General features: G+C 40.9%; 1 pseudogene; it reads right to left on the reverse strand.

Annotated features, from left to right (window-relative positions):
* LOC127662676 (usherin-like) overlaps nucleotides 1-20,722 on the reverse strand; it is a 388,775-nt pseudogene that overhangs the window by 295,258 nt on the left and 72,795 nt on the right.

The following is a 20,722-nucleotide window of genomic DNA, read 5'->3' on the forward strand; positions in this document are numbered from 1 at the left end:
TTTATGCTCTGCTCATTGATGCTTTCATTACATCATTGATACTTTTCCAGCGGTTATAGTGAAAAATCTCTGGTTTTCAATTGAGCTCTGGCGCTTTAGGTACGGCATATTGGAACAATACAAACCAATTTTATGAAACATATGAAAGAAGTGGAAATTAGGGGCAGAGGTGGGTAGTAACGCACTACATTTACTATGTTACATTTACTTGAGTAGGTTTAAAAGTGGGTACTTTTTACTCTCACTCAAGTAAATTTCTTATGAAAATAAATGTACATTTACTTCGTTGCAATGGGTGGTGTTCCTGTCATTACATTACTGGGTTTAATTTTAGTTAACGTGTAATTTATTGAGAGATTATTGAATGGCACTTTTACGAAAGTGGAAGTTCACACAGCTGTGCACGCTGTCACAGACTGTCACTCAAGCCGAGTCCATCACTGCTGCAGCATCAAGCTTTACAAAGTGAAACACTTTCTTCACTACGCACAGTGAAAAAAAAATAGGTTCATCATGCAATGCCTTAATTTAACACCAAGGCAAGAAGATATTTCAAGATTAAAATTGAATCTCCAAATTAAGGCAGTACTCTGAGGTAAGTTCTGGCTCTAATGATAATGTGGGCTTTTCTGTGACATGGTGATGGTCATTTTCAGGGTGATTCTATAAATATGGGCTCATGAGAAATTTTTAAGAGTACATTTTTAAATCAATGCAGCAATATATAAGTGTGCTTGTCCTGCGTCCCGCATGTCATGAGCATTATTTACGCATTTACCCCGAGCCCTCTCAGCTACTTCGAGCTGACTAACTGAATAAATCCATGTAAACATCCAAGTTAAGTGTAAATGCCACTTGACAATTGGTACGCGTGAACAGACAGCATTTCTGGACGTGCACAGTGAGGGGCCTGAGGCGATCGTATGACAAAGAGAGTGGCTGTGTCCGAAATTGTTCACTCATTCACTATTTCCTATATAGTGAATGGCAGTGAGTGCACTATATGTCAGCAGTGAGTGAACGAAATGAGTGAGTGAATTCGGATGCTGACGTATACACTGAGCATCGGAGCTCTGGGGCTGTCACAGAAACAACGTCACATATGAACTTTTAAAATTCTTGGGCCTTACTTGTTATTTGTGTTAAATAATATATTAATACAATAAATATTCATTCTGTTTGTAATTTTTTGTATATACAGCGGGTGAAATAAGTATTGAACACGTCAACAATTTTTTCAGTAAACATATTTCCAAAGGTGCTATTGACATGATATTTTCACCAGATGTTGGTAACAACCCAAGTAATCCATACATACAAAGAAACCAAAACAAATGAGCTCAGCAAATTAAGTTATGTGTAATAATGTGAAATGACACAGGGAAAAAGTATTGAACATGCTTACTGATATTTATTTAATACTTTGTACGAACGCCTTTGTTGGTAATGACAGCTTCAAGACGCCTACTGTATGGAGAAACTAGTCACATGCATTGCTCTGGTTTGGGAAAAATGACACAGGGAAAAAGTATTGAACATGCTTACTGATATTTATTTAATACTTTGTACGAACGCCTTTGTTGGTAATGACAGCTTCAAGACGCCTACTGTATGGAGAAACTAGTCACATGCATTGCTCTGGTTTGGGAAAAATGACACAGGGAAAAAGTATTGAACATGAAGAAAGGGAGGTGCAAAAAGGCATGGAAGCCAAGACAACAGCTGAAAACTATCAGTAATTAAAAAGCAATCCAGCCCCTTGTCAGTGCAAATTAATATCAGCTGGTTCAGTCCCAACTGATGGCCTACAAAAAAGGTCTCATTGCCAAGGAGTCACACAAGACACATCTCATGATGGGTAAAAGCAAAGAGCTGTCTCAAGACCATCACAACCTAATTGTTGCAAAACATAACGATGGCATTGTTTAAAGGCACATTTCTAAGCTTCTGAATGTTCCAATGAGCTCTGTTGGGGCCATAATACAGAAGTGGAAAGACAATCATTTCACCATAAATTTGCCTCGACCAGGTGCTCCTCACAAGATTTCTGACAGAGGAGTGAAAAAAATAATCAGAAGAGCTGTCCAAGAGCCAAGGACCACTTGTGGAGAGCTTCAAAAAGACCTGCAAGACTCCATTGCTGAAATGTTGAAGCTCGTTTAAAGTTTGCTGCACAACATTTGGAAAAGCCAGTGAAATACTGGGAGAATATAGTATATGCAAATTTGAACTGTTTGGATGACATAATACACACCATGTTTGGAGGAGAAATGGCACTGCACATCACCCTAAAAACACCACACCAACAGTGAAGTTTGGAGGTGGGAGCATCATGGTATGGGGCTCCTTTTCCGCAAATGGTACTGGCAAACTTCACATAATTGAAGAAAGGATGAATTGGCAAATTTACCAAGACATTCTTGAAAAAATCTGCTGCCATCTACCAGGATGATGAAGATAAAACAACATTTCAGCAAGAAAATGATTCCAAACACACAGCAAAGGAAACTCTTAGTTGGTTTCAAAGAAAGAAAATAAAGCTGCTAGAATGTCCCAGCCAATCACCTGACTTAAATCCCACTGAAAATCTATGGAAAGAACTGAAGATCAAGATTCATAGAAGAGGCTCACGGAACCTTCAAGATTTGGAATGTGTGGAAGAATGGGCCAAAATCAAACCAGAGCAATGCATGTGACTAGTTTCTCCATACAGTAGGTGTCTTGAAGCTGTCATTACCAACAAAGGCGTTTGTACAAAGTATTAAATAAATATCAGAAAGCATGTTCAATACTTTTTCCCTGTGTCATTTTACATTATTAAACATAACTTCATCTGCTGAGCTCATTTGTTTTGGTTTCTTTGTATGTATGGATTGTTTGGGTTGTTACCAACATCTGGTGAAAATTTCATGTCAATAGCACCTTTGGAAATATATTTACTGAAATTATTCTTGATGTGTTCAATACTTATTTCACCCGCTGTGTGTTAATCCATCCATCCATCCATCCATTGTCAACCGCTTATCCTGTGTACAGGGTCGCGGGGGGCTGGAGCCTATCCCAGCTAACATTGGGCGAAAGGCGGGGGACACCCTATACAGGTCGCCAGTCCATCGCAGGGCCTGTATGTTAATATAAAGAGTAAACAGGTTAAACATTTTATCAAAAGTACATTATTGTTATAATTTAGTATCTTTAAACTCCAATTCTCATTGCATAGTGCCCTCATCTGTCCAGATTATCATGTTATCACCGAATATTTAAATCAACAGAATTATAATTTCCACTTGTGCAGTCTCCAGAGTTAAAATAATTTCACTTCAGTGAATTATTTAGTAAATAAAGAATTATTCAGCTTAATGGTTGTAGCGCAGACATCAGGGTAGAAGTGTTAATATTCCATATGCAGCTTTATTAACAGTAAAAACAAAGAAGCAAATAAAAGGGTAAACAAAAGGCAGGCAAGAGTTCGGTACACAGGAAGACAGTCAAGAAAGAAAAACCAAGTCAATTCGATAGGCTGAGGGATAATCCGTAAAACAATAGTTCCAAATACTCACAAGCAGGCTGGGAAATCTTAATAAACAGGCAGGAGTCGACAGTGGTTGGTCTGATCCCTGACAATGATGAAACAGCCTACAGAGAAGATGTGCACACTCTGACACTCTTGTGTCAGAAGCAAAACCTCTCCCTCGACATCAGTAAGACCAAGGAGCTTGTAGTGGAATTCAGGAGGAAAGACAGAGAACACAGCCCCATCACCATTAATGGAGCACCGGTGGAGTGAGACAGCAGCTTCAAGTTCCTCGTGTCCACATCACTGAGGAACTCACATGGTCCGTCCACACTGAGGCCATTGTGAAGAGGGCTCACCAGTGCCTCTTCTTCCTGAGATGGCTGAGGAAGTTTGGAATGAACCACCACATCCTCACACAGTTCTACACCAGCACTATAGAGAGTTTAAATGTGCTATAGAAATAAAAATTGATTGATTGATTGATGTTTATTGTAAATTGGTATAGGTCTCGTCAATGTCATGGCTGCTATGTTGCTCGGAACTGCACACAAGACATTCAATTACTGCTGCACTTGTGCATATGGTCGTGTGACAATAAAGTGATTTGATTTTATTTGAGTCAAAACACAGGGTAAACAGTTAATGGGAATAAACGGTCAGAAATGTTGACAGGAAAACAAGACTTTGCATTGTCTATTTAAGTTCCCGGTTCTCTCATATTCAGAGTTAATATGAAGCAGGTGTGAAAGTAATCAAATAGAGAGGAGGATTAAGGGATATGTAGTATGTGAGGAGTTAGTACTCAGGAGATGGCAACCTCTGGTGGCGTTCAGGAGAGATTGTAACAGCCCCCCCTCCCATGTGAACTGCTCCTGACTTGAGGAGGTTGTTTGCGCCGGGTCTAACTTGACCTCTGGGAGTGGGCCGATTAGGGAAGTTGTGATAGAACTCAGTGATAAGTACAGGGTCCAGAATGTCCTCAGAGTTAGTCCAGGAACGTTCCTCAGGGCTGTAGGGCTGTGGACTGGGAATCCACCAAGTATTGAAGCATCCGACCTCGGCATCTAGGGTCCAGGAGCTTGTGTACCCGGAAGGCCTCTTCTCCATCAATGAGGAATGGAAGGGGTCTCTGCGGCTCTTGAGAACCTTCCCTCTCTGAGGTGCCGCGGGTTTGAGTAGGGAGACATGAAAGGTGGGGGAAATATGGTAACCGGCAGGGATCTGAAGTTTAAATGACACAGGATTGATTTGTCGAATAATTTTGAAAGGGCCAATATACCTGGGACTTAGTTTCTTTCACGTGTAGGGGTATTTGGTATGCTATATTGAGATGGGAACCGTTTAAGTGCCCTCATTCTCACACCATTTTATGTAGGATATTTGGTACTGATACATTTAAATGGGAACCATTTTGCCCTCATACTCACACCATTATATGTAAGGGAATTTAGGTCTTGAAATATGGGAGCTATGAACTAAATTAAAGTGTCCTTATTGTACATTATTAGGTAATGAAATGTATAATGGAATTAGTCACGTTCGACCACCATTATGAATTAGATATATTACAAATAATGAGATTATTTGCCTGAATAAAATTCTCCACCATTAAATTCATAATACAACGTCTTGTTGTATCTGCTCACAATTTCTACTGTAAGGAATTAGCTTTATTAAGTGAATTATGATTAATTCACTTATTGAAGTGATATTATTCTCATGGCTTATTGGAAATAATATCACACGTATTTAGGTACAGCTTTGAAGCGAAATCTTTTAGAAACAGGGATGAGATTATTTATCAAAATATACCACAGTCAAATCATCTTTGAATACAGACAAACTTTATTGCTATTCTAAAAATAAATCTAATCTAACATGTATATACATGAGAAAGGTTGGTGAGAAGAGTGACAGAATGTGAAATAAATGATCAATACAGTGAAAATGAACTTTATGGAGTCTGTTGACAATGCCTTAAGAACCATTTAACCTTATTTGTGTCTTCTTCGATTTGCTATCGGATTACCCAAAGTGTTTAACTAATACATCAGCACTTTGAGCACAATATTGGAGATGTACTTGCATGTTGCGGTGTTTCCTTGCGTTCTTTGTTTTGCTTGGTTCTTGGTCGAAAATTCATTCCGTTGATGTTTTTGACCTTTTCTGAACCATAGAGATTGAGAAGCTTTCTCAGGATTTCGAGTCCTGAGCTTCCTCGGACCTCACATGGCATGGATATGGTTCCGACGAGATCCAGAGAAGACCACGTGGGAAGAGCCAGAGCGAAGTCTGAGCAGTCAGAAGAGTAGAAGAATGCGAGTGAGAGAGAAGAGGAAAAAAGCTTCCTGTTTGGAAACATTTGAACTGAAATTAATGTCCTGCGCCAATCAGAAGTGACTTTTCAGAGTCACATGGTCGACTGGGCTGTCCTTTCTGACAGTTCATTTTATGGTCCTTTGTTTTCGGAGTCTTACAAATCTCCCATTCAAAAATAGTGCATATTTAATCATTAACTTTTATATCTTGAGAATCCAACAAGAGACATGTTATATATTGTCGTCAGTTTCCTCCATGTAACCAAGTGAGTGTTTCCATACTAAACATGACATTCTTTCATTAATATTGTAAAGGTAAAAAACCATGTAAATCCCTGGATACAATTCATACTTGATAATTCCTTGGTTATACAACATGGATAAAAATTACACACATTTTAAAGAGGTACATCAGGCTATAACCATTCATTTATCAGTTATACAAGTTACCACAGTTCAAAGCAATTTTCAGAATTACCTAGCAAGACTAGGTATTGTATAAATCGTCAATTTAAATGCATTCTGTATATTTTAGAAGGCTAAATCTGTAAAGTACTGTGACTTTATGTAGAATGTTCCTGGATTAAGATGAAATGTGTTAGTATTAGAGTTGTGCAAATCTGATTTTGAAAACAAAAAAAACTCTGTGTGGTAGTTCAGAAGGTCATACTGAGGGGCCTTTTTGACCAATGACCCATTTTGTTTTAAATTAGGTTGTTTAGAGTGTCTTGACCATTTTATTGTCCAAAGACAGGCCTTCAGTAGGAAGTTGATGTTTGTTCTGTTAATTTGTGATGTTGAGGAATTCCAGGATTAAAAATGTTGGGTTTTACCTAGATTCAAATCATGTTGTTTCAATTCTTCTGGATGTATAATACTACTACACGTGGGTGTCGCAGATGAAGATCTTGGATGGATAGCCAAACCCATTGTCCAGGAGCATAGTTAGGGCCAGGGCGCAGAAGGAGATTGGCTTGTGGACTCTGTCAGCAAATAGCACGTAATAAGTGGACGTGAGCTTGATCCTAGATGCACTGTGCTGCATCCAGTTGTTGACTGAAGGAACATCGGATGGTTCCCTGGACCAGGGAAAGAGTGGTGGTTGAAACCCTAGAATGCACTTGAAATCTGTGGTTTTGGTGGCAGGTTTGAACAGAGAGTTCTTAGCATAATCAGCAGTCAGTAACAGTTCCAGTTGTGCTGGTTGACTAGACAGTAGGCCCAAAGGAATTTCCATAGGTCCTAATTTAGCCATTCAACTTGAACATTGGATTGAGGATGACAACAGGAGTTACACTCACATTGACGTTGAGCAGCTTGAATAATGCAGACCAAACTCAGGAGGTGAATTGGGAACCCCTGTCAGAGACAATGTATTCAGGAAGGCCATAAAGGCAGAAGACGTACTGAAACAGGCTTTCTGCACGTTCCATAGATGAAGGGAGTTTTGGTAGGGGAATAAATCTACATGCCTTGGAGAATTGGATTCCACGGTTAGGATGGTGGTGTAACACTGTGAGTTGGGTATATCCGTGATGAGATCAACTGTGATGTGGGACCAAGGATGTCGAGGAGCAGGTAGAGGCTGAAGGAGACCAGATGGGAGTTGTCTAAGAGATTTAGTGGTGGCACAAACATTGCAGTTGTTTACATAATCAGGTACTTCAGTTCTCCCACCAAAACCGGTTTTGCAATAACCTGCATGTAGCTTGAATGCCTGGATGTCCTGAGCTGGCCGAGTCATGAACCCTCTGAAAGACTCTGTTACGTAAATAAATTATCAGGAGGGCAGTCAGCAGGAGTGGGTTCTTGGTTCTGAGCTTGGGAAATGTCTGCCATTATGTTCCATTGTACGTGAATGACAATGAGGGTTGGAGGGATGATGGAAGTCACAGGATTGTTGCCAGTAGAGTCATACGTGTGTGTAGAGAAGGCGGTCTTCCATTCATCCCCCTCCCGGATACGTATCAAGTTGTAGGTATTACGAAGTTCCAGTTTAGTGAAGATCTTGGTGCTTTGTAACTGCTCTAGTGCTGGTGGTACCAGAGGAAGGGGGTAGCAACAATTGATTGTGACTGTGTTCAGGCCTCAGTAGTCAATGCATGGATGAAGACCCCCATCCTTCTTTCCTACGAAGAAGAAAGCTGCTGAGACTGGAGAAGTGGAAGGTCGAATAAAACCCTTTTCCAAGGATTTTGCAATGTACTCCTCCATAGCTTTAATTTCAAGCTCAGATAAGTGGTATACTCATCTGTGTGGTGGAGAGTAATCAGGCAGAAGGTCAATGGCACAGTCACAGGAATGATGAGGAGGAAGTTGGGTGGCCTTAGATTTGCTGAAAGCCTCCTGGAGATCCAAATAACACTGTGGTAGTGTGGACATAGGTGTGTGTGAGGGAGAAAGATGTGTTCAGGGAGGTTGAGGCTAGACTGGAAACAGGAAGAACTCCAACGAGTGATCTGTCCATCTCTCCAGGAGATCTCAGGATTGTGAAGTCTCAGCCATTGTAGGCCAATAATAATCTGTTTCTTAGGAGAGTGAATGACTAGGAACTGAATCTCCTCATGATGAAAGTGTCCCAACATGGAAATGAACAGGTTGAGTGATCTGCTGTATCTTGCGGGAGCCCAGGGGTCGTCTTTCTAGTGCTGAAACATGTACTGGAGGGACACAAGGGACAAAATACCATTTTATATTTGTGGCGAGGGCCAGGTCAATAAAGTTACCAGCAGCCCCAGAATCTAAAATGGCTTACATCTGCTGTTCACTATTCTGAACAAGCAAATTAACAGACAGTACAAACTGATCAACATGAATTAAGTTTGGGAATTCAACATTCACTTCCAAGTAGGGCAGTCAGCCAGTAAATGTATAGACTGTCTGCAGTAGATGCAGAGTCTCTCTCTGAGACCGCATTGTCGCTCTTCACTGGCGAGCGAGGAACAATACACTTGCATGTCCTCGTGATGACTGGCTGCAGGATTTGATCAGGTTATCCAGGTGAATGGCGAGTTTGAGTCATCAAGAGATCTCCCTTCATCATGGGATACTAGTTCCGTTTGAAGATCAGCATTCAACCCCTGATGGAACGACAGCTTTTAAGTATCCTCAACACACACTGTTGCTGCTGCTGGTGTGCTGCTGCTGCTGGTGTGCTGCTGCTGCTGGTGTGCTGCTGCTGCTGGTGTGGTGCTGGTGCTGGTGCTGGTGCTGGTGCTGGTGCTGGTGCTGGTGCTGGTGCTGGTGCTGGTGCTGGTGCTGGTGCTGGTGCTGGTGCTGGTGTGCTGCAAAGTCAGCAGTAGACTTATCACTTCGCATTGAATGCGAGAGAACTGGGAACTTAAATAGACAGAGTTAATATGAAGCAGGTGGAGTGAAATCAAATAGAGAGGAGGATTATGGGAAATGTAGTTCGTGAGGAGTTAGTACTCAGGAGATGGCGACCTCTGGCGGTGATCAGGAGAGATTGCAGGTGCTGCAGGTGTAAATTTAGATACATTATAGATACATTTTAAAATGTATCTATATTTTTTGCATCTCCATATGTTATTATGTTATTTTAATCAAGTAATGATTTGTCAAAAAGTAATTTAATACATTCAGCAGTAAAACATTGCAGGAGTGAAGGAAGCAGAAAACCCCCAGCTCATATGTCTTCCCCACAGTGGATTATGGACAATTAAATGTCGTTGACTGTACATAAAATGTACACTTGTAATTAGAGTGCATTGTGGGTAAGAATGAGTGAACAAAAGTAGGGAACGAGTGGCTTACTCAGAATTCAGACACTCCTAAAAAATTTCATACATCTGAAATAGTGCACTTTGGAGTGGATAGGGGGTGGTTTCAGACATAGCAAGTGTTCCAGGACTGTGGTTGAAATGTTTCCAAACCTCTCTTCTTATTGACAAATTCATCCAGATCTGACAAGAGCCCTTAAAGGGATAGTTCACCCAAAAATGAAGACGATCTCATAATTTACTCACCCTCATGCCATCACAGATGTGTATGACTTTCTTTCATATGCTGAACTCAAATGAAGATTTTTAGAAGAATTTCTCAGCTCTTTTAGTCCATACAATGCAAGTGAATTGGTGCCAACATTTTTAAGCTAAATAAATCACATTAGGCAGCATAAAAGTAATCCATAAGACTCCAGTGGTTAAATCAATATCTTCAGAAGTGATGTGCTTTTTGGAGCATCAACATTTTGACACCCATTCACTTGCATTGTACTGACCTACAGAGGTGAAATATTCTTCTAAAAATCATAATTTAATATTCTGTCATCATTTCCCAACCCTCATGTTGTTCCAAACACATGTTAACTTTTGTATTTTGTGGAACACATAAGATGTTACACAGAATGTAAGAGACTGAGTCTTGGTAACCATTCACTTTTTAAATATGGAAAAAAAAAAACACATTCACTGAAAGTAAATGGTGACAGGCTATCATTCTCTCTAACATCTTATTGTGTTGCATGGAAGAAATAAAGTCATAATGATTTGGAACAACATGATGGCTATTGATGACAGAAATTCTATTAATAATAACAATAAATCTGTAATACATTATCACTGTGTATTATGTAATTGAATGTAGGGGAGTTAAAGTCCATTTCGTCATTTGTGAAAGTAACAAGTTACTCACTACTTGAGTACTCTTTGAATTTGATTATTTTTACTCTTACTCAAGTAATTATTTATGTTAGTACTTTTACTTCTATTTGAGTAATATTTTTTTTACTCTACCCACCTCTGATTAGGGGTCAAACGTTACAGTTTTTTCAAATAAATTATCTAGAGAGCAGGGTGATGATAGCCACTGATATAACACTAGTGAAAATGGTATTGCATTCTTCTTATTTGTCAGGAATCAGCTGAGGCAGGACCCAAACACAGATAGAAAAAAGTAATTTATTTAACAAAAAACAGAATCAAATATAAACAACCCCATAGGGGGAAAATAATCCAGGCAGGCACCCTTTAAAGCTGGGCTGGGGCAGAGGCACTGAAATAGGACCGACAGGAACCAACAGGACCGAAACAGGAACTAGGGAAACCCAAACTGACATACATACAAAACAAAGTGGCTCTGGACAGCACACACAAGGAGGCTAAAATATGGAGAGAAATCAAATAGGTTAACAGGCAGGGCAGGTGTGACTAAAAACTAATAACAGGCAAACAAGGAGGTGGGCTATGACGCAAGACTGAGAGACATGTGGCAACACAGAAAAAAAACAATGCCATTTGCTCTCACAAGACACATACACCCAAATGGCACAAGCGCATATTGCAAAAACAATAAGGCAACATGTGCTCATGCCAACCTACAGATAAGACAAGAGAATGCACGGCAACACTAACAAAGCAATGCCATGCATTCTCACATTAGACAAAGCCTGAGCGTACATCGCGAGGCAAACACCACGTGATGCATGCAAGAGGTGACAAAACAAGACAAGACACCTGTGCGAAAATTTGGCCACAACTAAACCCGACACCACAGATCAAACCTCAGCACAACATTAATACAGACCGTGGCCCAGGCGTGCCGAGCAAAGCAAAGTGCGGTCGCGATAGACATTCGCAAATTATTGAGTGTATGCCGCCAAGATGACATAAGCTCAATGCACTCATGTCAATAAAAGACAAGACATGAAGCATGAGTGTCCGGTCCCCGACAACAAAACTGAATCCGAACCAGACCAGGAAGTCAGGATCCAGACATCATGCTCAGAACATGAAACAAGACTGACCGAAGAGCTTACCACAACCGAAGCTGTGCGCTCACACAAAGACAGATGACAAAACACTAGACAGACACAGAACAAAGATGTCATGATCCTGTCAAACATAAACCCAGACTGACATAGTGACAGAACCGTGACAGTATTTATTACATTCGTTTTCCATTGTAAATTGTAAGAATAATAATTAAAGTAAAAAAATTTAAATACAAAAATAAACATGTATTCCAACATGGAATCCACAATTTTGTGGTAAACCTGATGATCTATGTTATCCTATTTTTTGAAAATGTTCCAATACGCATCTTGTTTGCTTCAATGGAAGAAAATAAATTTGATCATTTGGTGTGTTAAAGTGGTCAATGTCACTGTGGCAGGGCGGAGGGCGGGGCCGGGTCGTGATCATACACATCCGGTCCCATATTGGGCTAATCAAGCCTCTGAGGTTTAAGGGTCAACTGCAGAGGATCGTGCGGGAGAGAGAGATCGTTAACGGACATGTCCGTCGTGTGTGATTATGTGGTCTTTTAAGTTTATCATTAAAACTATTATTTATATTGAAAAGCCGGTTCTCGCCTCCTCCTTTCCATTGAAATCCTTTACACTGGTGACAAAGCCTGTGAAGGAGGAGGGATACGCCGTAGTAGAGTTCTCGCCACTACCGTCCACCTCAACGGAGCAGCCGCGGCCATCTGCCCGGGGACGAGGAGCCCAGCCGCCTGAAAGAGGGGAGAAGGGGCTCCTAGCCGACCATCTGGAGCAGTCAGGGCCACTGCCAGGGGCGCAGGTGTCACCTACCGGCCGCTGAAACGCACCGGGGTTTAAGACCGCCGACCGCGAGCGGGGAGGGGCTCTCTGCCGACCGCCTCGAGCGAGAGAACCGCTGCCAGGGGCGGGGGAGAATGCGGCGGGGTGTTCCATCCACCAGGGGCTGGAGGACTGCCTCTGATCCGTCCGGAGAGGCGCGGCTGTCGTCCGATAGAGGGTGGAGGAGTGGCCGAGGAACAAGCTGCGGCATATCGAAGAACTGGCGAGTAAGAGTTCTTCTTTTTTTTTTTTCATCTCTCTCTAATCTCTCTCTCTCACTGTTGCTCTGCGTTGGCCTTTTCCCTCTTTTAAATTTTACAGTGTTTTTTGGGGGGTACTTCACTGTTACAGGAAGTACCCCCCCCCCATTTTATTTATTTTAATTAATTATTAATTATGAAATTTCTTTTCTTTTTTTGGCTATTTCTTTAAAAATGGAAAAACAAGCGTATACAACATAAATTGTTGTGATGTGATAAAGAGAGCTAAGGGTAAATGTGATATATGAGTGGTTTGATGGTTATTTTGTTTTGAAGACAAAAATGAGATTTCTTTTTTACATGGACCCCAGACACAACAGGGATTTAGATATTTTCATTACAGTACATAGTGAAATATACAGTAGTTTTATATCACACAAATAGCTACAACTGATTTTGCATACTAAAGGTCTCCCCTTTAATGTTATTCACCATGTCACAGTAGCCTATATAGAGTCTTAATCTGATTAGCTGGGAAGCTCGTTTGAAAAATGATTGTTCATTCTTACTGGGTTAAACTATTTTTTTCCAAAAAGACTATAATCTGGTTCCGTCTAAATACGGATGTGTAATGGAACAAAAGTTTTTCAGGATCATATTAGTTGTACTGTATCATATTAATACTTTAGCGATTTCTACAAACACAAGACCTCAATTTAATCAATATTTCAGTCATTAGTTTACAAATCAAACATGTGTAGCTAAGCATAGAAAAAAATCAAATATGCTTTGGTGGTGTTGAAGCCATGTCCTAGCGGTTAGCATACATGCTCAAGACACATTGAGCCATGGTGCTCATGAGGGAGATGCAGGTTTGAGTCCTGGTAAAAGTCCACCTTCTAATTTCAAGCTATTTATCTATTAATAGAAGGCCAAAATATAATAAAAAAATTATCTGTTGGTGATATCACTGAATGTTATATCAACTTATAAGCATAATAAGACTTTTATTGTATTGTGTTTTGTTCTTCAGTCTGATAACATAGGTTGACTTACTATAGTAATTGCCATTAATGTGTTTTTTCCCTCTTTCAAGTTGCTTTGGTGTGAAAGTGTCTGACAAGAACATAAATGTAGATGTAAATAAACGATAAGAACTAGCTCTAACCGGACAATTTATTTAGTGTTCCAAAGCTGATCAATATGGCAAATTTAATTAAGTTGCAACAGAGTAAATCTAAATGCAGGATCTCTGTAGGAAAAAGAACATCTCAACAGTAAACGCAGAAATGTTGTGTTTGTATTCACCTCCAGTCTATGAGGAGGAGAGGAGCTGGGCTCTAGTGGGGAAAGAGCCTTCTTCCTATCTGAAAGGCCTCTGTGAATGCAATGGCTAATTACACGCTCTCGCAGGAAAGGTCTGTGCGTGGCTGCACTAGGAGAGAGCCTACAGTTAACATTTACCACAAGATTTTAGCAATGCATGGCCAAAATCATTTGCATTCATTGTAGACAAGACCACAGATGTACAGACATTAACAACCACAAATAAATAGAAGCTGATATTGTATTAAAACTTTAAATCTATAGTGGATGGGGAAGTACAATTTCCAGATTCTTAACTCATAAATTTGATCAAAAATATTTGAAAAAGCATGTCTGATATTGAAATGTAAAGTTATTTTTCGCTGAAAAGTTTTACTACGTGTGACACACCAGGTTTCAATGTGGAAATGTTTAAATGATAGCGGGGATTTTCTGAAAACAATCAATTAATATTGGTCTTTTCCGTACACAAAAGCTATTGTATGGCTTCAGAAGACTTTCTAATACATTGCACATTGTACTTTAATGGTGCTTTTTTGTTTTCAAGCTCAGCTCCAGTTCCCATTCACTTCCATTGTATAGAAAAGAGTGGCCTGGACATTGTGCAAAATATTTCCTTTGCTGGCAGTAACTCTCAGCGATACATACAGGTATACACAGTCTGATTCTAGTTCAGAATAGAGCCGATTGACTTCCAGCAATATAAGCAACAGCAGCCATTGGCAACAAGATGTGAGTATGTCCAGTGACAATGACAAAGATGAAAAGTTTAACTTCATGCAAATGAGGCATAACATTCAGGAGCAACTACAAATAAGAGTGAAGACAGTGGAACTCAATTAATCCGTTTCCTGTAAGATGCTAGTCTTCTAGGGTCAAGTTGCAACAGAAAAGTGCTGTGAGATAGAAGTAAAAATATAAAAAAATTCTCAAAAACGTCTCTGTTACTATCATAACCTCCATTATCTAATGGAGGGAACAAGACATTGTGTCGATGTAGTGACACTAGGGGTTGCCCTAGATGCCTCAAACACCTCTGATCTTTGAAAAAAGGCCAATGGGAATTGGTGAGTCGAATTTACATGCCACTCCCCCGGACATACGGGTACAAAAGGAGCTGGCTTGAAACCACTCATTCAGGTGAGTCAGTCAGAGGAGCTGAGACAAATTTCAGCGTGTAGTTCGGTGTTGTGGCAGGAGGGACACAATATTTAATTCCATCCATCAGGGAACGGTAGTTACGACAGTAACCAAGATGTTCCCCTTCTGTCACTCACTCGATGTTGTGTTGATGTAATGACACTAGGGTTCCCTATACAAAACGCCACGACTAACTGAAGTGTTACGTGGACTGGAAGTGCGAGATGGGCAGACCTCTGTGTACCTCATAGCCAGCGCACCTGGCCACCACGTAACCTTCCCCAATGCTCTTACAGGCATCAAACTGTCCCCTGCACCTTAGGGACAAGTTGACTGCCCAAAATTAAGGACTGGCTGACCCAGCCGCGGCCTCTTCTCTTTTTTTCTCCCCAAAAAGAACTAAATAGTTCAGCTGGGGGCCATATAGTGTCCGCGTCGGGGGGACACTGCAGAGACCACACCCAACAAATAATTTTAGTGGGACCGATGTTTTCTGCCTTCGCACACTCACTCGTGAGGCGTGCCATCATTGAGACTGAGTCTAACTCAAGGGAGAGTTTGCACTTTTACCAGTTGACCAAAGACCCAACCGGCTGAGGTGCCTGAGCAACAGGTCCCTGTGTGTACACAACAAGTTCTGCTAGTGAGCTAGAATCAGCCATTTGTTGAGATAGTTGAGGATGCAAATGCCCACTTCCCTTAACGGGGCAAGGGCTGCCTCTGCGACCTTCATGAAGGTGTGAGGTGACATGGACAGACCGAAGGAGAGGACCTTGTATTGGTACGTCTGGACCTCGAAAGTAAACCAAGGGAAGGGTCTGTGTCGAGGTAGAACCGATACGTGGAAATACGCGTCCTTCAGGTCTACCACCACAAACCAATCTTGATGCCAGACGCTCGCCTAAATTAATTTTTGCTTCTCTGCAAGGCCCTGTTCAGAACTTACAGGTATAAGATTGGCCACAACCCACCTTCTTTTTTGGGTACGATGAAGTAGGGGCTGTAAAACCCCTTCCTGATCCTGGAGGAACAGGCTCTATCACATCCTTCTGTAGAAGGGACGCAATTTCTGCGTGCAAATCTGCGGCATTCTCTCCTTTCACCGAAGTGAAGTGGATGCCATTGAACCTGTGTGGGCACCTGGAGAACTGAATCGTGTAGCCAAGTCGGATGGTCCTGATCAGCCACCGCGATGGGTTGAGAAGCATGAGCCACGCCCCAAAGCTCCGAGCTGTGAACGCAGGGGTGGGAGGCCCGCCTCCGAGGCGCCGTATCTGCCAAAAAGAAACGGTGCCCGGCAGTCATGATAACAACGCTTGCTGCGAAATTATAAGAGAAGATAAATAGTAATTCTCTGCCCGGCCCTCCACCGGGGGAAGGAGTGGTGCTCTTACCAGCTCCTGTGTAGTGGATCTCAAACTTCCTAGGCTGCCCATCTCAGAGGTGCTTCGAAGCCTTGGGTTGTTGCTGTTAGGGCGGGCTGTGGCAGAGCTGGTGTTGTCACCCTAGGGGGACGCCCTTGGCGATGAGCAGATGTGGTGCGGGATCTTGAGCTGCACCAGGGCAGGATATGTTGGATGGCCTCCGTCTGCTTCCTCACCGTGGAATACTGCTGAGCAAAGTCTCCGACTGTGTCACCGAATAGGCCACCAGGTGACTCCACCAGGTTGAGCCAAAAATGGAACTCCTGAACCACCAGGGTGGACAACGCAGAGCTCCTGCATCAATCCCAGGTCAGGACTACCCTCATGCAGTTCTTTGAGTGCCTTGTCATGGTGGAAAGCCATGCACCGCAGGCCCTAGCCGCCAGTGACGACATGAGCCCACAGGCCCTGGAACCCAAGTTCCCCTTCTTTTTAGTAACCTGATCAAACAATAAGTAAAAGAAAAGACAATTAAACTACCCTAACTCCCAAAACAATAATGCATGGAAAATGGGAATCATTGAATGAGTCTGAATCATATATTGAGAGATAGTTAATCCTGTTAATTTTATTTTATATGATATTTTCAGTATACAGTATATAAAATATTCTCCTCTACAGAATTACAGGTCCTTCTAAAAAAATTAGCATATTGTGATAAAGTTCATTATTTTCCATAATGTAATGATAAAAATTAAACTTTCATATATTTTAGATTCATTGCACACCAACTGAAATATTTCAGGTCTTTTATTGTTTTAATACTGATGATTTTGGCATACAGCTCATGAAAACCCAAATTTCCTATCTCAAAAAATTAGCATATCATGTAAAGGGTCTCTAAACAAGCTATTAACCTAATCATCTGAATCAACTAATTAACTCTAAACACCTGCAAAAGATTCCTGAGGCTTTTAAAAACTCCCAGCCTGTTTCATTACTCAAAACCGCAATCATGGGTAAGACTGCCGACCTGACTGCTGTCCAGAAGGCCATCATTGACACCCTCAAGCAAGAGGGTAAGACACAGAAAGAAATTTCTGAACAAATAGGCTGTTCCCGAGTGCTGTATCAAGGCACCTCAGTGGGAAGTCTGTGGGAAGGAAAAAGTGTGGCAAAAAACGCTGCACAACGAGAAGAGGTGACCGGACCCTGAGGAAGATTGTGGAGAAGGACCGATTCCAGACCTTGGGGACCTGCGGAAGCAGTGGACTGAGTCTGGAGTAGAAACTTCCAGAGCCACTGTGCACAGGCACCAGAAACAGCGGCAGAAGCGCCTGACCTGGGCTACAGAGAAGCAGCACTGGACTGTTGCTCAGTGGTCCAAAGTCCTTTTTCGGATGAAAGCAAATTTTGCATGTCATTCGAAATCAAGGTGCCAGAGTCTGGAGGAAGACTGGAGAGAAGGAAATGCCAAAATGCCTGAAGTCCAGTGTCAAGTACCCACAGTCAGTGATGGTCTGGGGTGCCATGTCAGCTGCTGGTGTTGGTCCACTGTGTTTTATCAAGGGCAGGGTCAGTGCAGCTAGCTATCAGGAGATTTTGGAGCACTTCATGCTTCCATCTGCTGAAAAGCTTTATGGAGATGAAGATTTCATTTTTCAGCACGACCTGGCACCTGCTCACAGTGCCAAAACCACTGGTAAATGGTTTACTGACCATGGTATTACTGTGCTCAATTGGCCTGCCAACTCTCCTGACCTGAACCCCATAGAGAATCTGTGGGATATTGTGAAGAGAAAGTTGAGAGACGCAAGACCCAACACTCTGGATGAGCTTAAGGCCGCTATCGAAGCATCCTGGGCCTCCATAACACCTCAGCAGTGCCACAGGCTGATTGCCTCCATGCCAAGCCGCATTGAAGCAGTCATTTCTGCAAAAGGATTCCCGACCAAGTATTGAGTGCATAACTGAACATAATTATTTGAAGGTTGACTTTTTTGTATTAAATACACTTCTTTTATTGGTCGGATGAAATATGCTAATTTTTTGAGATAGGAATTTTGGGTTTTCATGAGCTGTATGCCAAAATCATCAGTATTAAAACAATAAAAGACCTGAAATATTTCAGTTGGTGTGCAATGAATCTAAAATATATGAAAGTTTAATTTTTATCATTACATTATGGAAAATAATGAACTTTATCACAATATGCTAATTTTTTGAGAAGGACCTGTATATATTTTTTTACTGGCAATCTATCTAATTTTGTGATCAGATTTCAAAAAGCTTTGGCCAGCTGTGCAGCCCATAAATAACATTATTGGGGGCTGGCGATCTCAAGTGACAAAGTCGCTGGCAGTGTAAACTGTCCTTTAGATTATAAATTCCTTTATATATTTTATTTTATATATTGAAATTGATATATTGTCTTGAAAATTAGAAAACTGAAATTACAATTTTACAGGATTCTGTTGTGTGAGTTGATCCAAAGACTCAAACAATAAAGTTGCATCAGAGGACCTTCTATTCTGGTAATTAGCTTCTGGCCTCTGTGGCCTAAGAGAGACACACATACGCACTCTTGCACAAAGTCAGACTACAAAGAGAAGCACATATTTGTTAATATATATTATTTGAATGCCTGCTGAGTGCTGACTGCAGTGGAATGTGGCAGATACATTAATAGGAGGCATGGCAGAAAGCAGAGAAACACAGTCTCTGCAAACACAGAGGAATGTGAATGACGAAAATGAAAAAACAAACAAACATAAAAAACATCAGAATTCCAGAGCCACACATCATGGATGAAGTGTGACCTGTAACATTCCCTTTCCCACTGAGTGACAATCAGTTTAGTCAATGTGCACTAAAGAACAGAAACAAGACACCACATTCACTTGCTCATGCCGTGATATTACGAGGAAGCATACACTAGCAGGGGCCAGTTTGAGATCCGTATGTCTCAGTTAGTAAGCAAACACAGCAGATAGCTCTGGGGCAGGTGGCAATCCCTCCTCGAAGCCAGGTGTTTGGGTATAGAGGCGTTTAGGGCAGTGAGACAACTCATATTTATCATATTTACACACACACACTTTTCAGCATCTACGTGTTAGATGTGTCCTTTGTTTGTTTCAGTGAAAACAACAACAGTAGCAGTAGAAGAGAGAGTGTGCTGTGTCTGGACCTGAATAATGCATGACATCTGGTGAATAATTTAAATCACCAAGCATCAGGTTTAAAAGTTTAATCCTGGGACTTGCTCCCAATGTTCAGAATTATAAGCAGCGATCTGGACAGTGCGCCGACTGTCAATAGGAAGCATATTGAGAGGAGAACAAGAAATTGATCAAATGAAATATGATCAAATATTTGACATTTTAAAATATGCAACAATTATTGGAAAGACTATGGGCTTATACATTTTTTGCCAACAATACTGTAGTTCCTCAATTACAATTTTAACATGAAATGGAGTTCGGCAACTGATTTTACTTTTCGAAATGTTACATTTCCAGTTGAAATGAGAAAAATAAATGCTGTGTGGAACTTGACTGATTTGTGAAAAATGGCTTCTACTGTATATGATAGGTGGTTGGAATGAGAGGGTTACACAATTTAAAGGGGTTTGGTGCAATCAGCTGAAAAAACAAAGTTGTTTCAGAGGAGGAGTAAGTTATTATATTTTGATGAAATATTGTGAAGACAAACATGTTTTTGAAGTGAATGAAACAAACTGGTTTTGTGAACTGATATCAAAAGAATCATTTGTCGATGAATATGATATCGCTACTTCTCTCATGAACTTTAAGTAAATTGAAACTTACAAAATGGTGCTTTTTTATAATGTTGGCTCTTGATAGTCCCAGTCCACATTTAACTTTATCATATGCAAAATAGAGGCTGTTGTTCAAAAAAATCACATTTTGTGTTCCAAGAAAGACGATAAAATAAAGTAATACAGCTTGCAACAACATAAGGATGAGTAAATAGTGACATAATTTCCATTTTTGTGTGAAACATTGCTATTAGAAGGGTACATTTTAAGCATCAAGGCATTTTTTTGTATACTGTAGTTCAACCTGAAATAAAAATTATGTCATCCTTTACTCGTGCTCATGTTGTTCCAAACAAGTAAGAATTTCTTTCTTCAACAGAACACAAAAGGAGAAGTTAGGCTGAATGTTTGGGTCTGACAGCCTCATTAATCATTCACTTTAATTTTAAAGGGATAGTTCACCCAAAAATGAAAATTCTCTCATCGTTTACTCACCCTCATGTCATCCCAGATGAGT

Source organism: Xyrauchen texanus, chromosome 22, assembly GCF_025860055.1.
Source record: "Xyrauchen texanus isolate HMW12.3.18 chromosome 22, RBS_HiC_50CHRs, whole genome shotgun sequence".
In the NCBI taxonomy this organism is placed as follows: domain Eukaryota; kingdom Metazoa; phylum Chordata; class Actinopteri; order Cypriniformes; family Catostomidae; genus Xyrauchen; species Xyrauchen texanus.